This window comes from Macrobrachium nipponense, chromosome 1 (genome assembly GCF_015104395.2).
Source record: "Macrobrachium nipponense isolate FS-2020 chromosome 1, ASM1510439v2, whole genome shotgun sequence".
Taxonomy (NCBI): Eukaryota; Metazoa; Arthropoda; class Malacostraca; order Decapoda; family Palaemonidae; genus Macrobrachium; species Macrobrachium nipponense.
Genome location: NC_087200.1, coordinates 205257129 through 205278200, shown reverse-complemented (window position 1 = coordinate 205278200; position 21072 = coordinate 205257129). Strand labels below are relative to the sequence as shown.

The following is a 21072-nucleotide window of genomic DNA, read 5'->3' as shown; positions in this document are numbered from 1 at the left end:
GGTTGCGCGGTCACTTTCCCAAAAAATAACTTCAGCACTTCCAGTATCCTGGATTAGACGTCAGTCATAAGCCAACCTCCAGTGGAAGCAACAACTCGCGACCTCTACTTTCCTCTCAAAATGTTTTCTCCTAAGTTAGAAATTAAGGCCACAATTTCCGATTAAACAGAAGTTAATGAAAGTCTAGCCATGCGCAGTGCTAATTCACCTCCATGACGCTTTCAAAATGTTTACTTGAAACACCCTGTGCTAAATTCGCACACCAATTGTACCCATAGATGCTGGGACACTTTCTTCACAAAAATTTTAAACGACGATGGTTTACGCTTGCGGACCAGTAAATATGGCGATTGTTCGGGAAGAAGTGTGCGCTAGATAACATTTAAATAATTTGTTAAACACCAGAATAAGGTTATGAATTTCATATACCTATTCATTACGTATTCACAATCATTCATTTGAAAACAATGTTGCTATAAAAGTAACCAGATTTGTAACAAAAATCTCATCAGATTAGCTGTGAACATTAGCTATGCTGGGTGGTTCGCGCTTAACTATTCACAGTTGCCAATTGGTATGTGTTTACCTTCCAAATTTGGGATAAGACTTACACAAAACCGTGGAAATAAGTGAATTTAGCGTAGTATCTATTTGTAATATATATACGTAAATATTAGAGCAATTTTATCATTATTGCATTACTATGACATACACAATTCATGGAAAGTTTGTAAAGGCATCTGAGTGTCAAGTTCCAGTAAATTGGCAACGATCATTTGCCTTTCCTAGCACACAAACATTAAAGGTTACATTTATTTCAGCCATACAATTATCAAAAATTTTAAAGAAAGTCAAATTAGTAATAAAGACATAAATGAATGGAAAGTGGTAAAAAATAAAAAAAATAAATTCATTAATCTGTAGTCTGCTTGCTAGTGCATTTGGCAGCCAGATGTACAGGGTGTCCATAGAGTCCCAGTACCATTACAAGTATTTATTGCTCAGAAACCATATAACAGAGTAATGCAGTTTATAGTAGAATGTTCTACATTTCCTCAAGTTTACATTCAGAGTACTACTTCAATCTAAAAAAAAAAAAAAAAAAAAAAAAAAACTGCATTACTGTTATATGGTTTCTGAGTAATAAATACTTGTAATGGTACTGAGACTTTATGGACACCCTGTCTATAATAAGGCTGAAAATGATTCAACACACACTCATATATTTAAAGTGGAATTTGGAGTGAATTAAGAACGAAATGTGTAAAATTACAATCAAATAAGCAGTAGTTTCAGTTGTGATGGTAGTAAGGATAAAACAGAGCTCGGCTTTCACAACCATGCCACGCCATATTGGATTAAAAAACTGCCTTGTAAACATATTTTACGAAGACCTCGCATGCTTATTTTAGTTTGTATGGCGGTTTTATACTAGGGTAAACAACAGAGTAGACTGGCCAACTCACCAACTACTGCGGTTTTGGCCACCCTCCGAAAAAGCACTAACACGTCCTGACACCGGAGATGGTCATCAGTCATGAGTTGTTGGTGGTGATAACAGGAGCTCAAGACCTCTGCTCTCCTTTCGAAGTAAGTATTTTCCCCAAAGTTAGAAATTAAGACCATATTTTAAGATTTAAACAGGGGGTAATGAAAAGTGTGGCCAACACAGTGCACACAACCCCAAAACGCTTTTGAAATGTTTACTTACGATTAAAAAACTTTAGAAGATTGATGCCATCTCGATGTTTGCGGAGTCGCTCATGTCAACAAACTTCCCATTTCCCGAGCTAAATCCGCACACCACTTGTACCCATAGACACTGGGGCACTTTCATCACAACAATCGTAAACTCGACCTCTAACCAGTACTTATCTAAGGGAACTACGGCATTCTTTGTGACGTTATGCGCTCTTCAATTGTTTATCAGTGTTGTCAATTGGTATGTGTTTACCCTCCAAACTGGGTACAACACTCAAAAAAAATCGGGCAAATAAGTGAAATTAGCATATCTATTTGTAGTACATATACATATTACAGCAATTTTATCATTACTGCATTACTATGACAACTAGAATTCATGGAAACAGTTTGTAAATGCATCAGCGTATGTGTGAAGCTCCACTAGATTGGCAACGATGATTTTTTTTGCTGTTGTCTGCTCGTACTTCAGAAATAAATGTAATTTTTCAGGGTTAATTTGGTTACAAGAAAGGGATAATAGACATGAATTAAATAAACATTTTGAAGTAACAAAGTAAAGTTAAACAAAATAATGAATAAAGTAAACAATTCAGGGAATAAAGCTTTGCAACTCGTAAACAGTGTAGGGTAAAACACCGCATGGACTGGCCACCCTCCCAAAAAGTACTTTTAACGCGTCCTGACACCATTGATGGTCATCAGTCACGAGTTGTTGTTGGTGAGAGAAGGAGCTTAAGACCTCTACTCTCCTTTCGATGTAATTATTTTCTCTCGCCATATTTTAAGATTTAAACAGAGGGTTATGAAAAGGGTGGCCAACGCAGTGCCCTCGCCACCAACTTTCAAAATTTTTACTTAGAAGATTGACGCCATGTTGATGTTTGCAGAGTTGCTTGTGTCAATAAACTTCCCCTTTCCTGTGCTAAATCTGCATACCACTTGTACCCATAGATGCTGGGGCACTTTCATCACAACACTCGTACACCCGACCTTTAGCGTATCTATTTGTACTATATACTATACATTTTACAGCAATTTTATCATTACTGCATTACTATGACAACTAGAATTCATGGAAACGGTTTGTAAATGCATCGGCGTATGTGTGACGCTCCACTAGATTGGCAACGACGAGTCATTTTTCCTCGCATCAACTGCTCGTAAGTATATGTCCGAAATATTTGTAATTTTTCAGTGTTAGATTTGGTTGCAAGAAAGGAATAATAGACATGAATTAAATAAAAATCTTGAAGTAACAAAGTAAAGTTAAACTAAATGGTGAGTAAAGTAAACAATTAAGGGAATAAAGCTTTGCACCCATAATCAGTGTTGTCGTCTGCTGCTCGTAACTGTGTTTGCGGAGTGAGTACTTCGGAACCAGGAACAGCAACATGGATCAAGTGCAATGTGGAGTGAATTAAGACCAAAATGTGTATAAGGACAATCAAATAAGCACTGTGGAGTTTCAGTTGTGATGGCAGTAAGGATAAAACCACCGATTACAAGGTAAAAATGAATTGAGTTCAAACCATGACCCCGGGAAGAACAAGTTTCATACTTTCACTAATAGGGTAGAACATCACGGCAGGCCAACCCTCATCACGGTGGACGGGTCTTATTCACTCGATATTTAATTGGTGAAACAAGAATACAATTGCAACTCTAAGCATACCATTTAAAAGACTGAAGTTTCGTCAACATAATGTGATATATGAAAGCCCCATACGAACTAAAATAAGCATGTGAGCTCTTCGTCAAAATATGTTTTCAAGGCAGTTTTGAAATCCAATATGGCGGCTACGTTTTGCATGGACGGTTCTCATCAGTGACGGCCGACCATCTTTCCCCAGCCTTCCCAGCACTCATTTGAACAATGTTAGCGTATATATGTAACGTTTATTGATCTTACTCAAGATTGCAGTTGTAATCAGCACAATAAAACAACATTTTGTTGCCTATATTAGTGAAAGTATGAAACTTGTTATTCCCGGGGTTATGGTTTGAACTGAAATCATTCTTACCTTGTAATCGGCGGTTTTTATCCTTACTGCCATCACAACTGAAACTCCACAGTGCTTATTTGATTGTTATTATACACATTTTGTCTCAGTTCACTCCACATTGCACTTTAAACCCGTTGCTGTTCCTGGTTTCTAAGCGCGCGCGCCATAAACACAATTACGAACAGCAGACGACGACAGACGACGAAACTGCAAAGTTTTATTCCCTAAACTGTTTACTTTACTCGTTATTTAGTTTAAATTTACTTTGTTATTTAAAAATTTTGATTTAATTCATGTATATTCCCTTTTTTGCAACCAAATTACCCGAAAAATTACAGATATTTCTAAAATGGCAAAATCACGTCGTTGCCACATTAGTGGAGGCTTCACACATACGCCGTTCCATTATTTATAAAAACTGTTGCCATGAATTCTAGTTGTCATAGTAATGCAATAATGATAAAATTGCTTTAATATTTATGTATATATACTTCCAATACATAGCCTAATTTCACCAATTTCAACATTTTGTGTGTAGTCTTATACCCAGTTTGGAGGGTCAACACATACCGAATGGCAACAGAGAGAGAGAGAGAGAGAGAGAGAGAGAGAGAGATGAGAGAGAGAGAGAGAGAGCGGAGACGAGAGAGAGAGAGGAGAGAGAGGCGGAGAGAAAGGAGGACGGAGGAACGAAAAGAAGAAAAGGGTGGTGGTGGAGGGGGGAAGGAGGGGGGGAGGGGGTGGGGAGAGGGTAGGTGGAGCTTTATTACGCGTGTTCGTATCCATTCATGCATAATGGAGTTTTGTCTCTTGGTACAAGGACAAGTGTCGTTATTCTTTACGATTAGTGATTCACGATACCCTTATAAATTACGGCACTGGGTGTAATGCACTATAGGCAAAAATCTCGTTTCTGTTTTAACGAGTGTTCGTTACAGAAATAGGTATTGCCCAAAAACGTGCTTGCACTGTCTCTGAAACGCAAAGTAGACATGCTGCTTAGTTGTCAATCAAGTTTTTATAACCAAGTATTTTTTACAAGCTAGCTATTGAATAAATTTGTATTTTTCTCAGTCAAAACATATGCCCCTCAATGCTAACTTTCCTCTTTTTTAACGACTTTCTGGTCATTGCAAATTCGGCCCCATAATTTCTTATGGTGCGAAAACAGACAGAGGCCCATGGACCGAAAACGATTGCGTCACACAACGGCGATAATCCAGCAGTAAAACATCTTCATATATCCAAAAAGTAAATAATAAAGATATAGGGTAAAATATCACGACAGGCCAACCCTCATCACGGTGGACGGGTCTTATTCACTCGATATTTAATTGGTGAAACATGAATACAATTGCAACTCTAAGCATACCATTTAAAAGACTGAAGTTTCCGTCAACATATTGTGATATAATGAAAGCCCCAATATACCGAACTAAAATCAGGCATGTGAGCTCTTCGTAATATGTTTTCAAGGCAGTTTTGAAATCCAATATGGCGGCTACGTTTTGCATGGATGGTTCTCATCAGTGACGGCCACCATCTTTCCCCAGCCTTCCCAGCACTCATTTGAACATGTTAGCGTATGTATGTAACGTTTGTTGATCTTACTCAAGATTGCAGTTGTAATCAGCACAATAAAACAACATTTTGTTGCTATATTAGTGAAAGTATGAAACTTGTTATTCCTGGGGTTATGGTGGAACTGAATTCATTCTTACCTTGTAATCAGTGGTTATATCCTTACTGCCATCACAACTGAAACTCACAGTGCTTATTTGATTGTAATTATACACATTTTGGTCTTAATTCACTCCACAGTGCACTCGAACCACATTGCGTTCGTGTTTCCTAAGCACTCACTCCGTAAACAAAGTTACGAGCAGCAGACGACAACACTGATTATGAGATGCAAAGCTTTATTGTTTCCCTTAATTGTTTACTTACTCAATATTTAGGTTTAACTCTACTTCAAATGTTTATTTAATTCATGTCCATTATCCTCTTTTTGCAACCAAATTAACCCCCCAAAATTACAATGTTTTCGGATGTATACTTACGAGCAGACGACGTGAGGAAAAAATGCTCATCGTTGCCAATCTAGTGGAGCGTCACACATACGCCAATGCATTTACAAACTGTTTTCGATGAATTCTAGTTGTCATAGTAATGCAGTAATGATAAAATTGCTCTAACTGTATATATACTACAAATAGATATGCTAATTTCACTTATTTCCCCGGTTTTGTGTAAAGTCTTATACTAGTTTGGAGGGTAAACACATACCAATTGACAACACTGATAAACAATTGAAGAGCGCAAAACGCCGCAAAGAATGCCGTAGTCCCCTTGAATAAGTACGAATAAGTGCTGGTAAGAGGTGGGTTTACGATTGTTGTGATGAAAGTGCCCCAGCGTCTATGGGTACAAGTGGTGTGCAGATTTAGCACATGAAATGGGAAGTTTGTTGACACAAGCGACTCCCGTAAACATCAAGATAGCGTCAATCTTCGAAACATTTTTAGTTGTAAGTAAAATTTCTAAAGTGTTTGGTGAGATTCCACTGCCGTAGCCACCCTTTTCAGTACCCTCTGTTTAAATCTTAAAATTTGGCCTTAATTTCTAACTTTGGAGAAAATACTTACTTCCAAAGGAGAGTAGAGGTCTTTAGCTCCATTTTTCACCAACAAGAAGTCGCGACTGATGCCCATCTCCGGTGTCAGGACGCGTTATAATGTACTTTTTCGGAGGGTGGCTAGCGTTGATTGTAGGTGGCCTGCTGTGATATTTTACCCTATATGCGCATTACGATTATAACAATTACATGTATAGCTGATAACAATCTGCATGAATAACTGGTAAACTGTTCTGCAATGACAGTTGAGTATAGCAATTATTTACAATAGGTACGAAAGTCAAGATGTCGTGACGTCATAATACAGAACTTAAAAGAACGTTCTAATTCAGAAAAATAATTACTTAAATTTGAGTCAGAGTCGAGTTACTTTTTCAATAACGAATATTTTCAAATTAATCATCATAAATATGTAAAATATTGATGTTTTACTACTTATTTAAAAATTAGCTAAGAGCACGCTTCTTGTCATCTTCTACCAAAACAGCTGTTTACTCCTGGCTTGTTTGTTGGTGAGAAATCGTGTTTCGATTGTTGTGATAAAAGTGCCCCAGCGTCTGTGGGTACAAGTGGTATGCGGATTTATCACAGGAAATGGAAAGTTTGTTGACACAAGCGACTCCGTAAACATCGAGATGGCGTCAATCTTCGAAACATTTTTAGTTGTAAGTAAAAATTTCTAAAGCGTTTTGGCGAGATTTCCACTGCCGTGGGCGCCATTTCCAGTACCCTCTGTTTAAATCTTAAAATTTGGCCTTAATTTCTAACTTTGGAGAAAATACTTACTTCAAAAGGAGAGTAGAGGTCTTGAGTAGTCTGCATATTCGTTGGGCAGGCCTCGTAACCCCTTCTGTCCGGGCCGACAATCCCTCCGCCAAGGTAAGTAGTTCCATCCGAAACAGATGACCAAAAAAAACAGCTGACGAACGCTGACGACCTCGTGTGCCCCGATGCGCGGACCCCAAGGCCGACCCAAGAAGCCATGCGACCTTCCCAGTCGCTTCTTGCTGTCCTTCCCGAACATGGCTTCGTCCTCGTGCCCTCCCGCGACCTCGCGCTATCCCACTCACGAAGAGTTTGCTGCGCTCAATCCGGTCCCTTTCATTGATTTGATGCTATTATGTAATGACGAAAGGTCATTGTTAATATTTTTAATAAAACCGTGGCCTTATTGGCGATTTCAGCGGTCAGTGTAATAAGTGTGATGAAGGCACATTCGCCCTGATCAAGCATGGCGAAACATTCCAGTGGCGGTGTAACGTTCGAAGATGTCGAAACTGAAGCAATTCGGAATGGCTCCTTCTCTGGGTCACACCTATCCTACAAGACTATTTTGGGCTTGATCCATTGCTGGCTTTACGAACTTCCCCAGACATATGTAAAGATGAATCTGCGTATAGGTTCCGACCATACCATAGTTGATTGGTACAATTTCTGCCGGGAAGTTTGTATTGAGATTTTGGTGCAGGACAACCGGAAAATCGGGGGGCCAGGACACATCGTGGAAATTGACGAATCCAAATTTGGGAAGAGAAAATTCCATAAAGGTTTTTTTTTAGACTTTGTGGCGATGGTTGTTTGGGTCTTGGTGGGATTGATCGCGAAACAAAGGACACATTCTTTCAAGTTGTTCCCGATAGATCTGCAGAAACACTCCTCCCAATTTTAATTGAAAACATTCATCCAGAGTCAACCGTAATTTCAGATTGTTGGAAATCCTACCACACATTAAGTCCAGCATTTCAAAACACACCTTAATGTAGTCATTCACTACATTTTGTTGATCCCAATGATAAACGCATACACACAAACACAATAGAATCCACATGGCGGGTCTTGAAACGAAATGTGTTGCCTAGAAGTGGTACAGTAAAAACATTATATAGTTCATATTTTTCCATGTATTGCATTAAGAAGCGTTACCTTTCAAATGTAGATTGTCCTTTTAAAGCATTTTTAGAATTAGTTAAACGTGCATATCCATTAAATAGAGTAGTTTCAACACCCGTTAAATGCGGTCTTAATTCCACTGAAACGCACAAGTCATTGATAGATCGCTCTACCCAAACGGATCCGTTTAAAACACGAGTGTTTGTCCCCCCAATTTCATCCGGCCCGATCCCGCCAAAATCACTCCAGCCAGCTCCGAAGAGAGGAAGGTTCAAACCGTCCGAATTGTCTGACGATTCCGATTTCCACCTTTAGTTCTACCCGTCCGACTTGTCTGCCGATTTCCGATTTCGACTCCCCGATTTGCAACCCAACAAAGGTAAGTCCGGTTTTATACTTTTTTTTTTTTTCAGATCATACGACCTTGCTCGATTCAATTATCTGTATTTTTTTTCTAAGTAGGCCAACGAAAGTGTTAGTCCACCCGTTCTAACTCGGCTTAGGTGGGTTCGTTTCGTTACGGTCATTTTTAGTTAGGTACGTTGAAGTCACGTGTTCGAACGCAGTCCGTGTGTTCGAGCAAACAACGTGGCCGTGACTTTAACCAATGTAGTTCTTGGAAATATTCATTTTGTTTTAGTTATCAGTAAGGATATACGGGTGCCAGCCATATGTATGGACAAGTTATATTGGTTAGATATTTATAATTGTTAACTTACTACACAGGGGGGTGCAGGGGGGCGAAGCCCCCTGGCCAGGTAAGGACATGCAGACTTAGTTTGGTTAGGTAGGTTCCATTGGTTAAGTAGCAATCACTGTTAATATACTATACTGGGGGGTCCAGGGGGGCGAAGCCCCCTGGCCAGGTAAGGACGTGGACACTAACTATGGTTAGGTTGGTTCCTTTGGTTAGGTAGCAATCACTTAATATACTATACTGGGGGGTCCAGGGGGCGAAGCCCCCCGGCCAGGTAAGGGCACGCGGCCTAAGTTTGGTTAGGTTGGTTCGTTGGTTTACGATCACCGGAGCTCCTACAGTTTAGTTGGAACAGGAGCTCCTACAGTTTAGTTGGCCACGTGTTCCGTCTGCCAGGGTTTCGTGGTTTTCCTTTTTCATTGTCGTCGTCTGCCTCTCTCCCCACCCAAAAAACCCCGGTTTCCCAATCGGTCCCCCCTTACCGTTTTCATTTACTTTTAACCAAAACTCGTGTGTTTCTTCCCCCACCCAAAAACCAAAAACCCCGGTCCATAGGGTCCCCCATTACCGTTTTTTTAGGTTTTCGGGTTTTCCAAACACTACACATGTTTTTCAAAACTAGCGCCAAAACAAACGGCCGCCATCTGTTTGTATTCATCCGCCGATGCTCTGGCAGAAAGTACTCTGGGCACACGAATCTGCAGGCGCTCCGAGGTCTTTAGCTCCGTTTCTCACCAACAACAAGTCGCGACTGATGCCCATCTCGGGTGTCAGTACGCGTTATAGGGGGAAACATCACAACAGGGCCAAACCCCTCATCACGGTATACGGGTCTTATTCACTCGATATTTAATTGGTGAAACATGAATACAATTGCAACTCTAAGCATACCATTTAAAAAGACTGAAGTTGTTCGTCAACATATTGGGGTGATATATGGAAATCCCCATACGAAACTTAAAATAAGCCATGTGAGCTCTTCGTGAAAATAGTTTTCAAGGCAGTTTTGAAATCCAATATGGCGGCTACGTTTATCATGGACGGTTCTCATCAGTGACGGCCACCATCTTTCCCAGCCTTCCCAGCACTCATTTTGAACAATGTTAGCGTATGTATGTAACGTTTATTGATCTTACTCAAGATTGCAGTTGTAATCAGCACAATAAAACAACATTTTGTTGCCTATATTAGTGAAAGTATGAAACTTGTTATTCCCGGGGTTATGGTTGGAACTGAATTCATTCTTACCTTGTAATCGGCGGTTTTTATCCTTACTGCCATCACAACTGAAACTCCACAGTGCTTATTTGATTGTTATTATACACATTTTGGTCTCAGTTCACTCCACATTGCACTTTAAAACCCGTTGCTGTTCCTGGTTTTCTAAGCGCGCGCGCCATAAACACAATTACAAACAGCAGACGAAACTGCAAAGTTTTATTCCCTAAACTGTTTACTTTACTCGTTATTTAGTTTAAATTTACATTGTTATTTAAAAATTTTGATTTAATTCATGTATATTATCCCTTTTTTGCAACCAAATTACCCCGAAAAATTACAGATATTTCTAACGTAGATAAAATCAAATGTTTCTAACGTTTTCGTATACATCTGGCTGCCGAAAAACCATAGAGGAACGAATACGGAAAAGTGCATAGAGGAACGACTACGTTTTTTTTTTTTTTTGCTTTTTTGTTTTGCTAGCACTTTCATTGATTTCAGTCTTTATTAGTATTTGAATTTCTTAAATAATCGTATGCCAGAAATAAATGTAACCTTTAATGTTTGCATGCTAAGAATGGCAAAATCATCGTTGCCACATTAGTGGAGGCTTCACACATACGCCGTTCCCATTATCCTGTTAAGCGTCCGCCCCTGATGAGCTCGCTGCTAACGTACCGTCACGCTTTTTTTGTAATCAGCGATCATAGCACTGATGAGTAAGTTTTTCAAAGTTAATATTGATTTTTATGCTTGTTATTCATACTGCAATTAACTGTAGGAAATTCTCTCTCTCTCTCTCTCTCGTCTCTCTCTCTCTCTCTCTCGGAGTCCAGTCACTCGGGCAAAGAAAGTCCATCTTCACTCCCAGCAATTAGAAGAAAAGTTTGTATCATCACTGGAGGATTCAGAACTAGAGCTCATCATCAAATAGGTTTAATCAATATCACACTCCTCATCTAGTATTTGATTGATCTCACCTAAAGAAATATGCCTCCTCTTTGGGACATTCATTGTGAAAGACGCGAAATCCAATTTGTCTCGATAAACGCCGAAGCGTATTGAAAGAAAACCAACAGGGACAGGCAGTTTTCTAGCATAAGCGACCACCAGGAAAGAGTTGCCAGGCTGGAAATAAGTTTTCCCATGTGCTGAGAGTGTTACCAAATGATGTTCCTACACTTTCTATACGAGTAAACGTATTATTACGGGGCTGACGGCGTTGGACAAGCACAGTTAAAAAAGTCTTGAACGTAATATCCCGTTGAAGGCGCTACCGAGTAGATCGCGGTAAACGTATTATTACGTGTGACGCTTAACAGGTTATAAAACTGTTTCCATGAATTCTAGTTGTCATAGTAATGCAATAATGATAAAATTGCTTTAATATTTATGTATATATACTCCAATACATAGCCTAATTTCACCAATTTCAACGTTTTGTGTGTAGTCTTATACCCAGTTTGGAGGGTCAACACATACCGAATGGCAACAGAGAGAGAGAGAGAGAGAGAGAGAGAGAGAGAGAGAGAGAGAGAGAGAGAGAGAGAAAGAAAGGAAGGCGGAGGAACGAGAAGAAGGGAAAAGGGATGGCGGTGGAGGGGGGGGGGGGGGGGGGGGGGGGGGGGGGGGGGGGGGGGGGGGGGGGGGGTGGGGGGGTTGGGGAGAGGGTAGGTGGAGCTTTATACGCGTGTTCGTATCCATTTCTGCATAATGGAGTTTTTGTCTCTTGGTACAAGGACAAGTGTCGTTATTCTTTACGATTAGTGATTCACGATACCCTTATAAATTACGGCCATGGGTGTAATGCACTAAAGCAAAATCTCGTTCTGTTAAGAGTGTTCGTTACAGAAATAGGTATTGCCCAAAAACCTGCTTGCACTGTCTCTGAAACCCATAGTAGACATGCTGCTTAGTTGTCAATCAAGTTTTTATAACCAAGTATTTTTTACCAAGCTAGCTATTGAATAAATTTGAATTTTTCTCAGTCAAAACATATGCCCCTCAATGCTAACTTTCCTCTTTTAACGACTTTCTGGTCATTGCAAATTCGGCCCCATAATTCTTATGGTGCGAAAACAGACAAGAGGCCCATGGACGAAAACGATTGCGTCCCATGCGTCACATACGGCGATAATCCAGCAGTAAAACATCTTCATATATCCAAAAAGTAAATAATAAAGATATATATGCGCATTACGATTATAACAATTACATGTAAGCTGATAACAATCTGCATGAATAACTGGTAAACTGTTCTGCAATGACAGTTGAGTATAGCAATTATTTACAATAGGTACGAAAGTCAAGATGTCGTGACGTCATAATACAGAACTTGAAAGAACGTTCTAATTCAGAAAAATAATTACTTAAATTTGAGTCAGAGTCGAGTTACTTTTTCAATAACGAATATTTTCAAATTAATCATCATAAATATGTAAAATGTTATTGTAATGATACAATTAAGTTTGTTCATACTTACCTGCAGATATATATATAGCTGTATTTTTCCGAATCCGACAGAAATTTAAACACTTACGACACACGCAGTGGGAGTCAGGTGGTTAGTACCCATTCCCGCCGCTGGGAGGCGGGTATCAGGAATCATTCCCATTTTTCTATTCATAATTTTTATTTTCCACTGTCTCCTGAGGGGAGGTGGGTGGGTACTTGATTATATATATCTGCCAGGTAAGTATGAACAAACTTAATTGTATCATTACAATAACATTTTGTCATGAAACTTACCTGTCAGCTATATATATAGCTGAATCCCACCTTTGGTGGTGGGAGTAGAGACAGAATAGAAGATTTTAGGAAACTATATATGCAGATAATTGAATATCTTGATTCCTTACCTGTTAGCATAGCTGACTTCGTGGTTACTGCCGCGTAAGTCTGCTTGTGCTACTAGAGTTGCCAGCGAGGTAGAGACCTATATAGCTGGTGCACTCCAGATGATCTTGTCAACAGGGGCGAGACCACGACGTACTAGACCATATTGACCATACCATGAGGGCTAAGAAGTAAAAAAATAAATATATATAAAATATATATCACCACCTGACCCACCTAGCCAAAGTTAAGGTGTGTTAACTAAGGCTTAAGAGTTAAGAAGTCACCGTTGTCGGCGACTCAACTACTAAATTAAGAGCTCTTCCTAACCATTTTCTACAGGATAGGATGAGTGGTACTTTCTTGCCCCCAAGATTGTGTCTGCAGACACGTATGGCCCTAGCGAGCAGCAGATCTCATATGCCATCTTCACATCTCGCAGGGAGTGTGAATTGAACACAGAGTTGCCTCGCTAAAAACATGGTACTCAGGATGTTGCTGAGTGCCATGCTCTGTTGAAATGCTTCCGAGGCCGCGCCCTCACCTCGTGAGCATTCAAATCGAAAGATTTCAAATCTTTGTGCAAACACAAAGAAGGAGCTTTTTTGAAAGACCTCCTTAACAATAAAGCCAAGGTGTTTTTCGATATGGGCAAGTCTGGTCTTTTCGGAACACTGCAGATTGTCCGTACGACTTCGACGTTCTTGAGTTTTATGAGATAAAACTTGAGAGACCTGACAGGGCACAGGACTCTCTCTGGCTCCTGCCCACTAACTTGTGCCATCCTTGCTTCCAAGCTCCTGGCCCAAGGACAACTGGGTTTCCATTCTTAGGCCATAACGAAAAGCTTAGAGAGCACACCACCTTGTGTTCTCTAAAGCCAAAACTTGTGACGATGGCTTAAAATCTCACTAACCCTCTTTGTCGTATCTAGGGTGGTTAGAAAATTGCCTTCCTGATCACATGCAAGAAGTTAACAGGTAGATGTTCGAATGCTTTGACATCAAGAACTTCAGACTATGTCTAAGTTTCAATTGAAAGCTTCGATCTGGACATGCACAGTCAGTCCGTCTGTACTAACGTCAGGTGACCGACCAGTGACCAGTCAGACGAATCAAGGACAGCAAGGCTGTACCCTGAAGACCATAAGGCACTATTTCTTCGCTGAAGGATGAGTGTTTGGACTGCCTGGGCGATTCAAGCTAAGCAAACCTTGGGGGGTGTATCAACGAACAACCAAAGTCGTTAGGCGAATCAACTCCTGAGCCACTCCTGACTCGAGCTTCTGGTGCCAGGAGAAAGGAGCGAGGAGCAAAAAGGCGATTCAGTCCCGAAGGACGAATGCCTGACAGTCCAACCTGGTCTAATGTTAAACGATCATCGGGGGTGTAAAAACGCAACCGACTTCGTCAACAAGAAACTCAGGGCTATATATGTCTCCTGATCTCGCACGAGTGTCTGACTCCGAGAAAACAGGCGAGACAAAAAGTAGATGGTGAGCGAGTTTCGAGATTTCACAGAACTCAAAGATCGTGAAGGGCTTTGTTGTTTGACAGAAGCAAATCTCTGAGCCCAAAGGCCGTCAACAACATATTTGCGTTATTCTTTAATAGTTGTGACTGCCAGCTTATCCCATTCTTCAAACGGAAAGGGAAGACTGCAATCTTATGCTGTCAACATCTCGATAGTCTGAACGTATCAGACTCAGAGCGGAGAGGTTATAGGTACCTTTCGTGTTAAAGGAGACCGACTCTCTGGGGAAAAAGGTCCTTGGAAGTACGTGACCTCTGTGAATCTAGGGTCTTGAAGGCCAACATGGGCGATTAGCGTCATTGTCGCTCCTGTGATAATATAAATCATCTTATTACATTTCCTAAGTGATTGAAAAAGGGGAAAAGACTAAACATCCATCCCCGTTCAATATCATAGGATGGCGTTTAATGTTACCGCTCCCGGATCGAGAAAAAGGGAGCAGAGAAGAAGAAGCCTCTTCGTCCTCAACCTAGCGAAGAGATGAATGAAAGGACGTCCCTAAAGTCTCCACAACTCTCAACATACTTCTAAAGAAAGATTCCAACTCGGAAGTCAGTAGTTGCTGCTCGATCGAGACGATTCGAACCGACTTTTGCAATCCTGTAACGAACCTCTAGAGGATCGTTCCATTCTACGCCTGTTGTTATAATAGGCTCTTTCTCGTAAACCCGAACCGGGACCGAGAGAAGATACTTCCTAAGATATGAGAGAGCTGTGGAAGATCAGAGTTGATATGGACCATGGTTCCAAAAACTCGTTTCGAGGACTGGAGGGACGACTGAATTGCTTCCACTTCTTTTCAGATTATGATCCAGGACATCTGAAACCCTCTCCAGATGTCCGGCACCTTCTTTCTATCACCTCAAGAGATACTTAACGCACCGAGAGATGTTCAGAATCATTCCTAGATCTTTAATAAAAATTTCAGTTTCCCGGTAGGAAAAAACTGTAGAGGTCTGAATTGCAGTCTATTCAGGGAAACAAACTTCTTTAGGAAGGAAATGGGTCCCAGCAAGCTCATCCATTCCCTCACACGAATGTTTACTTGCCCTAATAAGGCTGCGCTTTGCCTAAGCAAGAGAGCATATAATAGTGCAATGTGTGGTAGACTCGTAGTCCTATACCGTGCGGTAACGAGCACCGAAAGGAGTAAGATATCTCTGTAGAAACATATTAAGGCCAAACGAATGCAATGTTTATTCATTCATGTAAGAAATCCCCTCAATCTTAGGCTAAAGTCCGTGATTGTAGGGCAGAGATACAGTTCGTCAGTCAATCCCGCAGGAGAGAGAGAGACGTAACTGCCAGCACAGAGATACGGTTAGTCAGTCAATCCCGCAGGAGAGAGTGACTTAACCTACAGAGCATGACAGCGAACGAGTTGGTACTGGCTCGTTTGGACTGGAGGAGAGGAGTCAGAGGACAGTGACAGCAGCAGCTTACGCTCGTCCGTCATCGTCGTCTAACTTATGCCTGGGTTGCCAGCTACCCTATTCTATGAAGAAAAAGGTCCGTTATTTAGCATAAAGAGACTCTCAAGCTGGTATATTTAAGCGAAACAGAAAACGCTAAATATACAGATGCGTTTGTGTCGTCAGAACACTACCATACAACGGTAAAAGATAAATCGGAAACTCCTGGAAGGCTGCAGGGAGTTACGATTAAATGTCCTTAAAATGGACCATAGACCTCTCGGTTGCCATCCGAAGAGGTAACTACAGCAAGCGTATATGACTTGAACCAACCAGAAATAAAATAACGCAAGGCAAAATATGAAATTATATCACAATAAAGTTTGTTCATACTTACCTGGCAGACATATATATAGCTGAATTCGGAAAATACAGCTACATACATATCTGACAGGCAAGTTTCATGAACAAAACTTAGGAGAATCGAAGCAGTCAGCTCAAGCTTCTTATGTTATTGGACATAAGCGTTCATTGACGTAGTCTACAAGTCTATTTCTTGTACGAGTCTGCGAATGACGAATGAGATCTCTTCCGAATCTTGTCATAAGAGCTTATTCGCTTACGCAATATCAAGTTAATGAGATGTTTGTCAATGAGAACTAACCCATTTACGGGACAAAGAGATATTTAGTCAATGAGGGGATACCCACTTACTTGACAAAACGATAGTATATTGTCAATGGGGGAAAGTCACTGAATTGATAAAACGTAATCCAGGAAGTCGAGCTATTTTTATTTTCCGATTCCCATCTCAAACGAGGAAGGGGCAGATCCTGTTAAGAGACGGGCTTACGTCAGGTAGAACGACGATGTTCAATTCGGCAGCGTAGTCCCGACTAGGAACTAACAAAATCTATCATCTGAAAAGCCCTTTCAGATGGGCTAAAAAGCTGGCAAAATTATCCTGGGAAGAGGAAGAAACTCTCCAACCAGCTTCCTCTCCGTATCACAACTAATGCCTGCTAAAGCTTAAAATTTATTGGCAGTATGGCAAAGGCAGTCCTGTCTTGCGCTTTCCTGAAGAGCGTACTTTTGATGAGTGCCTTTGCAAGAATCCTACTGAACGTTGCCGAGAGTCCTGACGTGCAGGACATCGAGCCTTTATAACCCGTAACTGCCTTATCGCAAAGTCTTGACTGCGGTAGTGGCAACTTAAATTTATTGGCAGAATGGCAAAGCTTGCGGTAGAGCAAACGAGAACTTCCCTTGAGCTTTCCTTAACTCCATCCACCTATGCGAAAAGCAATATTAATTGACAGAGACCTCTTGAATTCACGAAACCCGATGTCTTGCTGGGTTTCGAAGAAGAAGTTGTCTGTTCACTTTAAGCTTACTCCGAAGCACTGCCTACTTCACATTCTTTGCAGGTGAGGTAGAAGGTATCATCGAAGGTAGAGGTAAAAATTCTTTAAGCCCAAATCTGAAACAAGAGCTTGAAGAGTTCAACAGAAACGTTCAGCCAGGCGACACACCTGGCGTGCGCTGGTGCACGCTCGGCGTCCACTGGAGCGCGCTCGGCGTCCACTGGCGCGCGTTTGGCGTGCACCCGCGCGCCCCTGGCTTGGGCGTCCGCTCTCAAAAGCTTACTGCTACTATGACTTCTTTGACGTATTTCTCGGTGGAAAGACGGACACGAGTTCAGGCGACGTTCGCCTTCTTACTCTCACTGAAACGCATAACGAGAGAGAGAGAGACGGAAGCGTGAAGCGTCTCTATAAAGCTTCTATTTAGAGGGCACGAGTCCATCCGAAAGCTCCAACCCTGCGCGGGGAGGACGCTTCGGAGGACGAGAAGCAATCCTTCAGGTTTATTCGTGCACGTGCACGCACTTAGGCAGTCTGGGATTTTCATCAGAAACTGCCGAAGGCACGCCAGATCGTGGGGGGTTCCTTGTAACCCTCCTTCGGCTTTCGACATGCTCTCTCCCTCGTTCTGGGAGTCAAGCAGAGGTCCCGGCCTAGAGGCGAAACGAGCCGATCTGACGCACCTCCACTACACAAGGGGTATCACTGCACTTCTGCACTTCACTTTTACTCTCTAAAGCAAGCACTTTCGATTCTAAGTTACGAATCGAAGGAGTATCAGAGAAAGGGCAATTTCTCTACAGACACTGCTTAGGGCCCGAAGGCAACACTGCAGGGTTAGGAGTAACCATTACAGAAGTAGCACTTCACAGCAATGAAGGAGAGCGAGCACCTCTCGTAGACATATACATAGCCCGTAGGCCATACTACAGGATTATGCAAAATAAAGTCTACAGGAAGGTTAGCAGGTTCACTACCCTGACTTTTGTTATGATTAATTGCGTACATACGAATCATACGTCTTCCTTACGGAATTAGACATGTACTGATTAATTTGCGTACATACGAATCATACGTCTTCCTTACGGAAAGACAAAGTCTCAGAACAGTCCACCCTCCTTACATGACAAATCTCAACAAAGAAGCAAGACCCATACCCCCCTCGTACATACCAAAGTGCGAATCTACCGAAGCTTTCGGTAGCCACACCCTATCTTTGCAGACAACCCCGTCTGAAACTAGCCTAACTAGATTCAGATATTTTATGCAAAAATGAATCAAATTCAAATCAATTTAAGATAGCGTATGCCTAGCCACAAATCCAAGTGAATAAAATCAAAGACAATTAGGATACTTAGCGGCAATGAAGTTTCCAAAATCCTAAGACGGAGGTACTGAAAACAGGTGTTTTCAGCACCGGCGACAGAAAAATTATGAATAGAAAATGGGAATGATTCCTGATACCCGCCTCCCAGCGGCAGGAATGGGTACTAACCACCTGACTCCCACTGCGTGTGTCGTAAGTGTTTAAATTTCTGTCGGATTCGGAAAAACAGCTATATATATATCTGACAGGTAAGTTTCATGAACAAAATATTGATGTTTTACTACTTATTTAAAAATTAGCCAAGAGCACGCTTCTCGTCATCTTCTACCCAACAGCTGTTTACGCCTGGCTTGTTGTTGATGAGAAATCGTGTTTCGATTGTTGTGATAAAAGTGCTCCAGCGTCTGTGGGTACAAGTGTGGTGTGCGGATTTATCACAGGAAATGGTTAGTATTGACACAAGCTACTCCGTAAAACATCGAGGATGGCGTCAATCTTCTAAATACCTCGAGTTGTAAGTAAAAATGTTGAACGCGTTTTGGCGAGATTTGCACTACGTTTGAGACCGTTTTCAGTACCCTCTGTTTAAATCTTAAAATTTGGCCTTAATTTCTAAACTTTGAGAAAATAACCTTACTTCGAAAGGAGAGTAGAGGTCTTTAGCTCCGTTTCTCACCAACAACAAGTCGCGACTGATGCCCATCTCGGGTGTCAGGACGCGTTATAATGTACTTTTTCGAGGGAGGGTGCTTGCATTGAGTGGTAGGTGGCCTGCTTGGCCTGCTGTGATGATCTACCCTAATGTACTTTTTCGGAGGGTGGCAACGCGTTGATTGTAGTGGCGTGGTTGGCCTGTCGTGGTGATCTACCCTATAGGCAACAAAATGTAGTTTTATTGTGCTGATTACAACAGCAATCTTGAGTAAGATCAATAAACGTTACATAGGGTAAACAATCACGGACGATCCACCATCATCACGCTGGCCGGGTCTTATTCACTCGATATTTAATTAGTGAAATAAGAATACAATTACAACCTTCAGCATGCCATTAAAAAGATTGAAGTTTGGTCAACATAATGTGATTTATGAAAACCCCATACGAACTATAAGAAGCATGTGATGCTCTTCGTAAAATATGTTTTCAAGGCAGTTTTGAAATCCAACATGGCGGCGATCGTTTGGCTGGCGGGGTATAGTCACGGATGGCCACCACTTTTCCGAACCTTCCCAGCACTCATTTGAACAATTTTAGCGTATATATGTAACGTTTAATGATCTTAATCAAGATTGCAGTTGTAATCAGCACAATAAAACAACATTTTGTTGCCTAAAGTATTAGTGAAAGTATGAAACTTGTTATTCCCGGGGTCATGGTTTGAACTGAATTCATTTTTACCTTGTAATCGGTGGTTTGATCCTTACTGCCATCACAACTGAAACTCCACAGTGCTTATTTGATTGCTATTATACACATTTTGGTCTCAATTCACTCCAAATTGCACTTGAACCACATTGCTGTTCCTGGTTCCAAAGCACTCAACAACAGTTACAAGCAGGAGACGACTAGGATAAACAATCATGGACGATCCATCGTCATCACGATGGCCAGGCATTATTCACTCGATATTTAATTGGTGAAACAAGAATACAATTACAACTTTAAGCAAACCATTCAAAAGATTGAAGTTTCGTCAACGTAACCATAACCATTACCTGCAAGAACGTACTTCAGGTGGCAGGCCTGGAAGAAGCCACGCTTCTGCAGGAGGGGACTAAGAACTCAGAAGGCAACTGAATAAACCGTCTACTTACTCGATCTCCGCCCGTATACGCCCGCAATTCAGATGCCTCAGCCTATTCGCTAGACATAGTAGGTCCCCAAGATGTGAAGTACTCCAAGATGTTTCAGGTGAGCGTTGAAAGATGAAGTAGCGGGTGTGAGAATGGCAGAATGTAGCGTTGGCAGCTTGTTCATCAAATGCTACAGCTACAACAATGGAGGCGGTGTTCAGTGTTGCCGTTCGGTTCGCACTATGATGTTCGCATGGTATAGAAAACGAAAGGTAAAATCTTTCGATGGAAAACTAGTATCCATCCTTCAATATCCCTGTCATTTTTGCTGTTGCTGTTACGGAAATTACGGACATATTTGGCAATAATTAGATCATTCAAGATAGTTTCCGATTATCTTAATTCACAGCAACATTATTTTGCATAGATAAAGAAATTTTTTGATGCACCACACATGGGAGCAGTTTTGTTATTGGCAATTATTTTACGAACGGCAAAATACAGGATATAAACCAAAACACAGTAAACATATTTGAGATACTAAGAACACCGAACATAATCATATATTCTATTCATACAATTAATACGGCTACACTATATTCATTTACAAAGTGTTAAAATAATAACTAGAAATAATATATTAGAAATTACTATTAGG

General features: G+C 41.1%; 1 protein-coding gene across 2 annotated transcripts in view; it reads right to left on the bottom strand.

Moving 5' to 3' along the window:
* Positions 1-20642, bottom strand: part of LOC135220031 (dosage compensation regulator-like) — a 29724-nt gene extending 9082 nt beyond the window's left edge. For both annotated transcript variants that reach the window (XM_064257356.1, XM_064257357.1), the window contains exon 1: positions 20436-20642. The gene's annotated coding sequence lies outside the window, so the exon portion shown is untranslated. The remainder of the gene's footprint in view (positions 1-20435) is intronic.
* Positions 20643-21072: the final 430 nt, after the last annotated feature.